General features: G+C 47.2%; 1 long non-coding RNA gene across 1 annotated transcript; it reads right to left on the bottom strand.

The window, feature by feature from the left end:
* Positions 1–583: 583 nt before the first annotated feature.
* LOC121433793 lies at positions 584–10234 on the bottom strand. The gene is made up of 3 exons (XR_005972366.1): positions 10211–10234; positions 4978–5064; positions 584–622 (listed from the first exon to the last, which is right to left on the bottom strand). It is a non-coding gene; the product is annotated as an uncharacterized LOC121433793 (long non-coding RNA).
* Between the last annotated feature and the right edge of the window lie 2116 nt (positions 10235–12350).

The raw sequence follows: 12350 nt of genomic DNA, 5'->3' as shown, positions 1-12350 counted from the left end.
AAGGCCGGGCACCAGCACAGGAAAGGAGAGAAGGAACTAGCTGAGGTGAGGGCGGCCCAGGGCCCCTGTCCTGTGGACCATCTAGGACTAGGTCAAGTGCAGGGCAGCGGGAGGGTGGAGGCTGTGAGGATAGGAGGCTGCCAGAATGGGCAAGGGGTGCAGAGCAGGTCCCGAGAATGCGGAAGGAAGTACTTTTATCTGCATTAACAAGAACAGAAAGGGAAGTGTTTGCCTCTGGCTGTGCACCTTAGCTGTGTGCCCTCCATCTATAAGGGGTGGGGTGGGGTGGGGGGGAGACTGTCTCTTCAGAGAAAGTACAAGCTGCTGGTTCTTAGAAGCTGCCTTCTCCGTATGTGCGTAAACATCTTGCCGCTATCGGGGTTGGGCCTTCACCTGGTCCGGCTGGCCATCTCAGGATGGCTGCCTGCACTTTCAGCCCGCCCAGCCATTTTACAGATGTGGGAGCTGGGACTGGGTTCCGCTGTCCGTTCTTAGCTCCGTCATTAGCGGGCATGCAAAGCCAGACTTGTTTTCCAGCTGTAAAGCAGATCTCAGTCTTATCTTCTACTCTTTATCCTTTCCTTTCTCTCCTTCCTTGTGGGACCCGTAGGCAAAAGTCACCCTGTCAGATGGAACATATTATTAGTCAATAAGCCATCACGGGAGTCGCGTGGGCGGCCAGATGGCAGCAAGTATTCCTAGCACGAGTGTGGCTCTGGGTGGCATCCCTAGCACCAAAATACAAAACAGAACAAAACAAAGCTGGCCTTGAAGTTAGCCTCTGGATGCGTGGGACCAGGGATTACAAACCCCCACCCCAGACAAGCAGAAGTGTGTCTTCCCACACGAGGCCGACTCCCTTCAGGAGCAACGCTTCTGCGTGCTAGCGGAAGCCATTTGCTTTCTTTGGCATTTCAACTCAGGATGTGTGAGTCTCAGCCCAGGGGGGAAGGATGCTCCCAAAGCGGTAACCACGCCCACCTGAGCTGAGCACCTGCAGTGGGCCAGGCATCCCACCAATAGCCATCAATTCCTTCTACACTAACACCTGCCACATAAAGCAGTGGTCCTCCACCTGTGGGTCACGACCCCTTAGGGAGCCCTGTATCAGATATTTACTTTACAATTCATAGCGGTAGCAAAATTACAGTTACAAGGTAGCCATGAAATAATTTTCTGGTTGGAGGTCACCAGAACATGAGTCGCAGCACTAGGGAGGTTGTGAACCACTCACATAAAGGCACACACACTTTTTGTACCCATTTCACACTTTAGGAAGCTGAGGCTCAGAGAGACACCCTGCCCAGAATAAGGTGACAAAGAGGTTCATACGCAGCCTCAGCTACTCCATTCGACCAATGCTAAGTGAGTGCATGCTACATAGTTTTCTTTAAAAAAAAAAAAATTTTTATGTATACGGCGTTTTGCCTGAATGAATGTTTGCATAACATGTGTGCCTATGCTGGACGCCTCCAGAGGCCAGAAGAGAGCATCTGAACCCCTGGAACTGTAGTTACAGATGGTTGTGAGCTGGGAATGAGGACCTGGGCTCTTAACCACTGAGCCATCTCTCCAACCCCTGTAAATTTCTTTTAAAATTAAGAACATTTTTTTCTATAATGAATTCAGATCTATTCAGAGGATATTCACAGATAATATGGTGTGTTACTTAAAATTTGATTTAAACAAACCTATTTGTTTCATTTTGTTTTGTGTGTACGGTTGTTTTATCTGCAGGTAAGTCTGCGCACTGTGTGCCCGCGGTGACCATGGAGGTCAGAAGAGGACACTGGTTCCCCTGAGACTGGAGTTACAGATGGTTGTTAAGCATCATGTGGGTGATGAGAATTGAACCCGGATTCTCTGGAAGGAGAACAATGCTCTTAGCCACTGAGCCAACTTCTCAGCCCCTGTTTGTTTGGTTTTTAATCATAAAAAGAAAGCATAACTATCCACAAATTCATAGCCTTGCAAGTTAGATTTGGGGTCTGAATTTTATTATACTATTCTTTCTTGTTATGAACATTTGAACGTCGTGATGGTAATTTTTTTAAAAAAATTGTTTTTGAGATAGGTTCCTGTGTATCCCAGGCTATCGTTGAACATTGAGGATGAACTTGAACATTGTATCCCAGGATATCCTTGAACACTAGGAAGGATGAGTCTCTGCCTCCACCACTAAGATTATTGGCCACATGCTCAGTTTATGCAGTATCAGAGAGCAAACCAGGACCTCAAGCTGGGCAACCATTCTACCAACTGAGCTACCTCCCCAAGACCACCCCCCCATGTTTTAAATTTAAATTTTAATTAATTACAATTATCTCTCAGTCTCTCAAAGAGATTCACCCAGGATTTTCCCAGGTATCAAAATCCAATGTTGTTCAAGTCCTTGATATAAAATAGTAGGGTTTTTTTTGTTGTTGCTTTTGTGAGTTTTTGTTTGTTTTTGTTTTTTGAGGCAGGGTTTCTCTGGGCAGCGTTGGTTGTCCTGGGACTAGCTTTGTAGAACAGGCTAGCCTCAAACTCACATAGATATGCCTGCCTCTGCCTCTGCCTCTGTCTCCAGAGTGCTGGGATTAAAGGAGTGTTCCATGACCACCTGGTGATGATATTTTTTTAGATCCTATACATGATAGCTTGAATGTAATTGACCCCCATAATCTCATAGGAAGTGGCACTATTAGGAAGTATGTGGTCTTGGTGGAGGAAGTGTGTCACTGTGGGTGTGGACTTTGAGGTGGCACAGTCCTTCCGTTGCCTTCTGATCAAGATGTAGCTGGCACCAAGTCTTCCCGCACACGGCCATGCTCTCCACCGTGATGATAATGGATTGAACCTCTGAAACTGTAAGAGTGTCACTCCAATTAAATTTTTTCATTGTAAGAGTTGCTGTGGTCATGGTGTCTCTTCAGAACAGTAGAAACCTAACGAAGACACTATACATACACTCCTGTAAACCTTCAATTGTCTATAACATAATACCTCACCAAGGTAAATGCTAGAACACTATGTAAATACTTCAACCATATTGTTTGGGGGATAATGACACTTTCAGCACAGACCTTATACACACTGGGCAGATATTCTGCATTTTAAAACAAGTAAATTTTGATCCATGGGTTGCTGAATTTGTAGATGCTGTATCCACAGATAGGGAAGGGCAACTGTAATTTCAGATGTTGTGGGGGTAGCGGTGTCTCAGATCAGCTAGAAGCTGAAAGCACTTTAGGGCTGCCTATGGAAGGCTTTCATTTTGGCCTCCTGCTTCTGCCCCCAAGGAGGATGCAAGCTCTGCATCCCGGAGAACGGCTGCTGGTGTCGTGGTGACTGTGTGCTAGGGATCCTGAAGTTGCAGTGTGGTTTCCTGGCAGAACCTGGAACCATTTATGGTTTACATTTACCCAATCTGAAGACTTGGGGAATCTCTTATAAATGTTCCCACTAAAGGATCCATGGCTGCCCACACCCTAGGACACCCAGACAGTTGGGGAAGCCAAAATCTCTGACTCCCAGTTGATGACCAAGTGTCTGTCTGTGTAGGCCCCTTGGGTACAGCACATCCTTCTTGTATTGATTACTTTTCTATTGCTGTAATGAAACAGTGAGACCACAAATACCCTGGGGTGGGCATGTCATCATACAGCTCTCAGGTTGTACTCCATCACTGAGGGAAGTCAGAGCAGGGAGCTGGAGGCAGCAACTGAAGCAGACGCCACAGAAGAGCGATGCTTACTGGCTTGCTCAGCCTGCTTCATTTTCTTTTTGTTGTTGCTTTTGCTTTTAGTCTGTTGTTTTGTTTCATTTTGTGTTATGCGTACGAATGTTTTGCCTGTATTTTGGATGTGTGTACGCCATATGTTTGCCTGGTGCCCGAGGAAGTCAGAAGAGGGCTTCAGGTCCCCTAAAATGGGAATTACAGATGGTTGTAAGCCACTAAGCGGATCATGGAAATTGAATTCAAGTCCTCTGCAAAAGCAACAAGTATTCCTAACCACCGAGCTATCTCTCCAGCTCTGTATTTATTTTATGTCTATGAGTGTTTGGCCTGCACGTGTGTATGTGTACCACATACATGCCTGGTGCCTGTGAGGGTAGATCCACTGGAACTGGAGTTACAGGTGGCCATGAGCCACCATGTAGATACTGGTAATTGAACCCAGGTCCTCTGCAAGAACAGCAAGTGCTTTTATCTATTTTTTTTAAAGATTTTTTTATTTTTTTATTTATACAGCATCTGCCTGCATGTATCCCTGCAGGCCAGAAGAGGGCACCATATTTCATCATAGATGGTTGTGAGCCACCATGTGGTTGCTGGGAATTGAACTCAGGACCTCTGGAAGAACAGTCAGTGCTCTTAATCTCTGAGCCATCTCTCAGCCCCCAGAAAATGCTTTTAATTGCTGAGCCACCTCTCCATCTCACTCAGCTAGCTTTCTTATACAACGCAGAACCACCTGCCTGGTGATGATACAACCTCCAGGGGGCTTAGCTTTCCCACATTAATCATTAAGGAAGAAAATGTCCTGCAGATTTGCCTACAGGAAATCGGATGACAGAATGCTCTCAGTCGAAGGCCCTCTTCCCAGGATACTCTAGCTTGTGTCAAGTTGACAAACAAACAAAAAACCATTAGGACACCGCTCCTGCTCAGACCCAGTACCTTAAAGAATTGGACCTGACCTTCCAGACTCCTCTGACGCTTGGAGAACATGGCCTTTGTTGTGCTTAGTTATAGCCATTTGTTTATTTAATAATTACTGCTGGTTGCAAGGGTACATACTTTTAATCTTAACCCAGAAGAGGCAGAGGCAGGTAGATCTCTATGAGTTCAAGGCCAGCCAGAGCTATATAATGAAACCATGTCTCCAAACAAAACAATAATCTATTGAGCATCAACTGTATGATCCAGGGTAACACACAGAAGATGGGTGAATAAAGCCAGGTCTCTTGGAACACGATAAAAATTTCCATCACCTGTGGAGTTGAAGCAAGAGGTTCAGGTATTCAAGGTCGTCTTTGGTCGCCTGGTAAGTTTGATACCAGCCTCAGCTACCTGAGAAACTGTCTCAAAACAACAGCAACAAAGATGGATGAGTGGAAAGATAGATGATAAATTTGTATCTATCTATCTATCTATCTATCTATCTCTATCATCTATGTATGCTTAGTTATCAACAACAGATTGGTTTCCATGTTCTTATTTCCTGGGGAAAGAAAGTATGTACTGAACTTAAAAATAAAACAATAAACCGGGGTCTCATTATAGCCCATACTGGCCTAGAACTCAATATGTGGTCCAACATGTGACCTTGAACTTCCGATTCTCCTGTCTCAACCTATTAAGTGCTGGGATTATAGGCATGTGTCATTGTGTGTGGTTTATGTGGTGCTAGGAATCAAGCCCAGGGCCTACTGCTCCCTGGGTAAGCACTCTGTTAACTGAGCCACATCGCCAAACAGGTCCTGGGCTTTACGTTCCTAAACATTTAGTTATCTTTAGTGTGATGCTTTGAGGAGTGTGACGTGCAAGGGAGTAAGAAGAAAAGTGGTTTGTTTCTGCCAAGGCGCTTTGAGGAGGATTCAAAGGCTTCTGAGAGAGAAGCACTGGGACATGAGCAATGTTAGCTGAACAGACAGACAGAGGGCCTACCCACAGCGGAAGCAATCCCTACAGATACCATGTGCACTGGACCCATTGATGAAGGGAAGCTAAGCAATGGGCAAAGTATGGTGGGAAGGAGGTGGAAGAGATGGGGGAGGAGTTGGGAGGAGACGAAGAATGGGGAATTGTAGTGGGGATGTAAAATAAATAATAAATTGATTTTTTTAATAAAAAAGTATATGTAGATGCTCAGTATCCGTGTGTGCGTATGTGTGTGTGTGTGTGTGTGCGCGCGCTCGCGTGCAGACATGTGTATGTATACATGTCTGCACACATGCACAGGTCAGAGGACAACTTTGAGGAGTTGGTTCTCTTCTTCCACCATGTTGATCCCATGAATTGAACTCAAGTCATCAGACTTGGTAGCAAATACTTTTATTTGCTGGGCCATCTCCCAAACCTGGCTTTGACTTTTTAATTCTTCTTATTCTTTGTCCATTAACAGAAACTCGTGGTCTTCCAGTTAGCTAAGTTAAAACAGCACTTTCCAACCCTGGCCAGGCAAATACGGTAGGTAATGCGTGCAGCTCTCAAGCCTGGGGCTGTGGCCTAGACTAGCTTGCATACCTAGCAGAGACAAAATGACCTCTGCACTTTTCCGTAAGAGCTGAAAAGGGTCACCTGAGGCTCAGTGTGTAGAGGTGGCCACTGAGGCTCAGAGAAGGCCTAAAAATTATTTCCTGAGCTAGGTAAAGCCGAAGCCGTAGCAAGACTAGAAACCGGGTCCCCTGGCAGTTTCAGGAGCAGATGGCTATCAAGAGTGGAAACGAGAAGAGAAGGGGCAGGGAAAGAGCTCTCCGGGGTTGGTATCTCACCGTGATGGTTATCGGTGGCTGGGAGCCAGGAGGGTTAGATCAGGACACTGGAGTCTCTGCTCTAGGGGAAGAGAACGTGCAGAGAACAGTCTTTCCCCGAGGCATGGGTGCACGGTGAAACCAGAATCTGTTTACACCTCTGTTTGCTGTAGAAAACCCTCCTCTACTTTTTCTATGTAGCCCAAGATGGCCTCATGGTCCTCCTGCTTCGACTTCCTGAATGCTGGGATTGTAGGTGTGTGTCACTATGCCGTGGCTTCACCTTGGCGGAGAGCCAACCATCACCAGCAAGTTATAGGGCAAGTGGCGCAATGAAAAAGAGAAGACCCGTTGGGCTTCCCAGGGGCCTCCGCCCTGCCCCCTCTAAGGGCCCCACTCCAGTTCTCTGTCACGGCCTGCCTGGGGTTTTCCTGGCTCTGGGTCTGCCTCCCAGGGCCTCAGCTATGACATTGCCCCAAGTCCTAGAGGCACTGCCTCAGCTGGAAAATCCCTCAGAGCCCAAGCAGCCTGTGACCATACAGGCAGGAAACTGTGACACTGGAGGCAGGCAGGGTGTGGGGTTTATTCTTGGTATGTGGTTGGGAAGGGTGGGGCTGATGGGGGAGGGGTGGGACGAGAGGACAGAAATCCAGAAAGGGGAAACCTTCCTGAGAACCTCTCTCATCCCTTTGTTTCCAGCCTCCCCCAGCCCTTCATCTCCTTTCCTGGAGGTAGGAGGGGGATGGAGTTACATCTCAGAATCATAGCGCAGAACTACTCAGTCAAGGACCCCAATCTCTCCTGCGATCTTTAGGGATAGTTGCCCTGAACTAAGCCTCTCCAGATGCAAGGTTTATTTGAGGAGAGGCGTTTGTTTGAGATGCCAGACTTTGGGCATTTTAGCCAAATGCTCTACCACTGAGCTACTCTTCTAGCTTTTATATATCTTTTTAAGTATATTTTATATACATATTAATATATATTACTAATATTTTATATTATATATATATATGAAGGCTATACACACACATTAACAGAAACTGTTAATTTCTGGCCTTAAACTCTTGACAAAGTTGAAAATGACCTTGAACTTCTGGTTCTCCTTGCCTGCACCTCTTAAGTGTTGGGGTTACAGGCATGTCAAGCTGGACACACAAAAGTCCTCAATTACAGCAGCTTTATTTCAATCCTGCTTCAGTAGGTATTAACCCCATTTCAAAGAAGGGGGAACTGAGGCTTAAAAAGTAGACACCATTTCTCCACCATCATGCATCTTTGCACTTTTCTACTCATTAGCAAATATTTATTGTGCCTTGCTGTGTAGTGGTTGTTAGTATTCAGGCGTCTGTACTAGCCTGCCCTTGAGGTCCTGACAGAATACACCCTCAAGTGCTGCCAATAAGAGCACCTCCTGTGCACATTTGCTATGTTCCCTTATAAAAGGTAGACTTTACCGCCTTCCTTTCTCTCCCTCCTCCCTCTTCCTCTTTCATCGTTCTTGCCCCCAGGGAGCAGCCTCTGCCCTCTTCTCTGCTCCCTTTTCTGATCCTTCTCTCTCCTCTTCCAATAAACCTCCCACGTGAGCCCTGTTGTATGGCATGACTTTTCTTCGTGGCATTTTTAAAATTATATCATTGGGGCCACAGGCTCTTCTTGTGTCTTTTCCTGCCTGCCAGCAGTTTGAGGCACACCAGAGACCCTGGAACCTGATCCACATACAAAAGCCTTACTTCTCCAACTAACGGATCACTGGGCTCCTCCATCCACAGCAGCATGACTGGTGAGCCCCCTCTTCTCCACCTCTGGCCATTTCCCTTTAGTGAGGATTTGTCTCTCAAGTGTGGTTTCTCGCCTTTTGGCCTCGTCAAGTCTGGTACCAGGTAACCACAGCTCTCTTGGATTCCGAGTCCTTGGCCACTGTTCTTTGTATGATGATGCACAGGATAGCCTGTGACTACTTAATCCTCTCTGAATTCCTGAGACGCTGGGAATTGCAGACCCTTGGGTCTTCTCTGTCTCACTCATGGGAACTGTGTCTGTCCCTCCAAGATTCCCCACTGGGATGCCTTTTGCAAAACCTCAGACTTTTGCACTCAGTGTTCAATTTAAGGGCTTCTAAACTCATCTGCCTTTGCAGTCAGATCTAGCCCAAACACCACTTAGATACTGCTTTCTGGTCTGCTCTCTTCCACCCGCAATAAATTTGCTTTCTGATCCACTTCTACCTGCAACAAATCTGCTTTCACGTTTGCTGATGGCTTTGCTTTCCATTCACTACCAACAATTGGGTCTGGCGGGGTTATCCACCTCTGACCCTTCCCCGGGATGTGAGGCTTCCTTTCTCGAGCACAGGCCTCTCCTCACCTTCTGGCTTTTCTCAAAGTCCTGGTACCAGGTGACTGTGTCTCTCTCCTGCTCAGAGCCCTTGGCCCCTGTTCTTGCATGATGATGTACGGAGCAGCTTGAGCGCATTCAATCTGACCCTCCCTGGATCCCTGGGATGCCAGGGTATTCAGGCCTTTGAATTTTCTTTCTCTACCTCACTCATGCCCAACCTTCCCCTGCCTCATCCTTGGTTACTGCATCATACACCTCTTCTCTCCCAGCAGGATGTCTTTTGGAGACTCACTGACCACTCCTTTCATATCAAACCTGGCCTCAGGATTCCTTGGGCTCGACAGTCAGGGAACAGAGAGAATTCTCCACTTTCTTTTTCATTGCTCCAGACCTGCTTGAGTCTGTCTGTTCTCCCTCTCTAAATATCCTGTCTGAGGCAACATGCAGGTCAGATGGAGAAGACAGCTTCCTCCTGCTCAGCACACACAGGTTTTCCCTTTCTTTCTATTTACTAAACCCCTGATGACCTTTCCCTGACATTTTTCCTTGCCTTCTCAGGAGACAGCCTTACCAGTTTGGTAAATTTGTTGTTTCACTTTTTACTATTGACTCCCCTCCCTCTCCCCTCCCTTTCCCTTCCCCTCTGTCCCCTCCTTCCCCTCACCCATCTGTCCTTTCTTCCTCCCTGCCTCCCTCCCTCCCTCCCCCCTTTCTCTCATCCACCACTCTTGTCCCCAGGGACCTGCCTCTGCCCCCTTTTTCTGACCCTTCTCTCTCCTCTTCCAATAAACCTCCCATGTGAGCCCCATGATGTGGCATGATTTCTCTTTGTGGCATGTTTAAAATTATAACAGTAGCTACTTGTTTAAGACAAGCAGGATAGTCTTCAATGTCGCTCATGTTTTTTGAGGTTTGTTTGTATGTTCTAAGGAAGCTAGTCAGTGAACTGACACTCAGATCAATACAGAAATCCAGATGGGGCAGGAAACATACAGAGAGGAGATGCAGTATTGTGTAAGTATGGCAGCTTTCTGGAAAGGAGAAAGGAAATGTAGTTTTAGGAAGTGACAAGGGAGCTAGGACTTGAGGGTACAAAGGAGCTGGGCAAAGGTGGATGGCAGCAGGGGAACAAAAGAGAATGCCCTGGGGTGGAAGAGAGTGGGCACCAGATATCCAAAGAGACCTGTGGGACTACAGTAAGTAGGGAAGACAGGGGAGGGAGGTGGGGCAGGAAGAAGGCATTGCATGGGACAGGAGGCACATGGTGATATGTTCACTCAGGTCACCATGGCCATCGGGTGTCTGCCCCTCATTACCAGGACTAGGCTTAGGGGAGTATGATTCCCTACATTCCTGCCTATGGTGGCCCCCTTGACAATACATTGTCTCATAGGACAGGTTGGGCTACTCTTACCTCCAGACAGGAGCTTGTCTAGGCTTGTGGATTCTTCACAGGGCAACAGGGGCGAACTTGGGCAATCATGCTATCAGCCCTCAAAGGATCCTTGTCAAACTCAGGGCTCTTCCCTGCCAGCCTCCCCAGTGGCCTCTGGGGCTTTGACCTTTCTCCACCCACAGCTCTTCAGCCACAGGAGAAAGGTCAGCTTGACCTGGCTTCCAATCCTACCACTGTCACTCTTAAGCAGTGGGTCAGGGAACAGGCCAGTCGATCACCTCTGCGGTCCTCACTTCCTTCTGCTGTGAAATTGGACTGGGTGTCTCTTTTCCTCCCCAGGGCTGCTGATAATGAATGATGTAGAAGCAATAGCAAAGAGCATGGGAGCCGACTCTGGGCCAAACACGTCCTCGTCACTTTACACACTTTAACTCACTTTCTTGTGTAGGCTGCGAGATGTTAGAAGTTCATGGACACGTGACCTATGCATGCACAGCAAGCTGACCCACGTGTGTGCTTTTTTGTTCTCTGGTCACGGTCTATCTTGTTGTTGTTGTTGAGTCTGTCCGTGGCCTAGAACTCACCTAGTAGGTTGGGCTGGCTGGACACACAGCTTCCTAGCTCCATCCAAGGACTCTCTTATCTCTTTCTCCCCATCTTTGGATTTTTATGTGGATTCTGAGGATCAACCTCAGGTCCACATATTTCCAGGGTAAATACTTTACCAAAATTAGCTGTTTCCCCTCACTACCCCTCTCTTCCCCCATCCCTCCTCTCACCCCAACCTTCTTTTTGTTAACCCCATTTGTTTTTATTTGTCATTTTTGTCTTGTTTCTATGATTTGTTTGTTTGTTTGTCTTCCTTTTGCTGTTTTTGAGAAGAGATCTCACTCTGTAGCACATGCTACCCTGGCACTTACTGCGTAGTCCAGGCTGGCCTCAAACTTTCAGTAGTCCTTCTTTAGTCTCTTTAGTACTAGGATTACAAGGATGAGCTATCACATCCTGCAAGAATATATTCTAAGGGCCATGAACTCACTAATTCATTTGCTTATAGAGGTCTGTTGTAGAGAAGGGTATAGAGTCTCAGAGAGGTCAGGTCAATTGCTTAGAGTCCTAGAGCTGCCTGGGAGGAGGTCTGAGATTAGGAGCCCAGTAGGCTAGCTCAAGGTCAGGATCCTAACTGTACAAGCATTGCCTTTCAGGGGGAATACTTTTTCCAGCTGGATGTGTTGGCACACACGTATAATCCCTGCATCTGAGAAGAAGCAAAGATAGAAGGATCAGGAGTTCAAGGTCATCCTCTGTGGCACCATGGTCAGCCTTTGCTACAGCAAGGCTAGCCTGGACTATGTCAGACTGTCTCCGAACATGGTAGTTTTTTTTGTGGTTTGTGTCAGTCACCATGGCTTTCAGGTTTGTCCTTTTTCACCTTGTGTCCTTGAGCATGCCTGCATGCTCGTGCTTAAGGCATGACCCAAGCCACCGTCAAAGGTCTGGGAAGAAATGAGCTATAGTTAGTGCATTGAAGCTAGACCGCAGTATTATCACCTGCCTCCCTTATGCATACACCACAAGCACCCCAAATCTGCCAAGACTTCCCAGGGTCTGCAGTACCAGCCTAGTCTGTGTGGCCTCCAGCTCAGGATGTAGAAAACGGGGAGTTTGTGTCTTCCAGTAAGCAGGGCTTGAGGGAAGGGGTGTCAGGGAGGAGTTCACAGTGATGACTGTCAATGAGTGAAAACGTCCCTCTTCCTGCGTGCTGTGGTGTGTGGCTCACTGGAGGTCTCCCTTTCTGAGCCTGTCACTGCAGAGGGCCTTATCTCCCTGGTTCTGCCTGATTCTAGACTCCACCTACCAGCCAGGCCTCCAGAAGAGACCCCTGCCCAAATCAGTACTTTCCTGCACGCTCCTGATGCCGGAAGACACCTGCAATTTGTGATGCAACCTATGTGTTAGACCCCTGTCCTAAGATTTGGGGTTACCTTAGAGAACAAAATGATCAAAAGAGAGCTTGTATTCATGTCTAACAAAATTGCCCTGAGAATAGTTATTCTCACTCACTGTGGAGCGGAGGATCGAAAGCCAAGGCTCATCTTCCTTAGTATGACAAGATGATTAGGGGCACTGGCTATTTTGTATGATTATAGATAGAATT

Source organism: Microtus oregoni, unplaced genomic scaffold (genome assembly GCF_018167655.1).
Source record: "Microtus oregoni isolate MIOR12 unplaced genomic scaffold, Mior012 000002F_ref0000024, whole genome shotgun sequence".
NCBI lineage: Eukaryota > Metazoa > Chordata > Mammalia > Rodentia > Cricetidae > Microtus > Microtus oregoni.
Note: the sequence above shows the minus strand (reverse complement) of the source record. Positions and strands in the feature narration are given on the sequence as shown.